This window comes from Centroberyx affinis, unplaced genomic scaffold (assembly GCF_046629955.1).
Source record: "Centroberyx affinis isolate AG114_WGS23_722 - 3 ecotype Tasmania unplaced genomic scaffold, CSIRO-AGI_Caff_v1 ptg006231l_1, whole genome shotgun sequence".
NCBI lineage: Eukaryota > Metazoa > Chordata > Actinopteri > Beryciformes > Berycidae > Centroberyx > Centroberyx affinis.
Window position 1 is genome coordinate 107,854 of NW_027283166.1, and position 768 is coordinate 108,621.

General features: G+C 56.6%; 1 pseudogene; it reads right to left on the reverse strand.

Annotated features, from left to right (window-relative positions):
* On the reverse strand, window positions 1-768 carry LOC139638245 (phospholipid scramblase 2 pseudogene; annotated as a pseudogene).

A 768-nucleotide genomic window follows, 5' to 3' on the forward strand; every position in this document is an offset into this window, starting at 1 on the left:
TTAGTATTGATGTTGTTTCCCCTTGTTTGTCTCAAAAAACATAAAATCAATGAGGAAGCAGGCTCCTAGCATCACAGCCTTAATCTTCACATCCAAGTCCATTGGAAATAAAATCCCAAAGTTATCTGCACCTGTGAAGCTTTCCTGCAGGAACCCACTCCATTGCTTGCTGATCCGCCCCACCACAGCCGACTCATCCAGGGACAACACCTCAAAGATAACGTCAGACATGCAGTTACAGCTGCAGCACGGCCCCTTGATCTTCAGCTGGGGCTCTCTCCTCTCATTTAGGACAGTAAATTTGGGCAGAACGGGGTGCCAGTTCTGCACCACGTAGCCTACGGGATTTCCAGGAGGGTTCTGCACCTCCAGCTCTTGTAGGCAGCAAGGGAAGCAGCATAAGCCGCACCTCAGGGGGCGCGTCAGGGTCAAGACTTCCTGTCCCAGGTTGTCCCGGAGGTGGATGGTGAAGGGCCGGCCGGGGCCGCAACACTGCAGGGTGCAGATGTCGTTTTCCTCCGTAGCCACGAACACCTGCTGCCCCATGCTGTTCTTTACTGTGTAGACGTTGTTCATCTCCCAGCCGAGGACCACTTCAGCCAGGTCCACACTCTGATGGACGAGGAGCTGGTCGATCTGGGTTAGGTACTCCAGGCCCGGGGGGCAGCCTGCAGGGCGGCCCGGGGCAGGCATCAGCACAGGAGCCTGAGGCGGGGTGTAGCCTGGAGGAGCTGCTGGTCCGGGGTTCACTGGTGCTGGGTACACTGC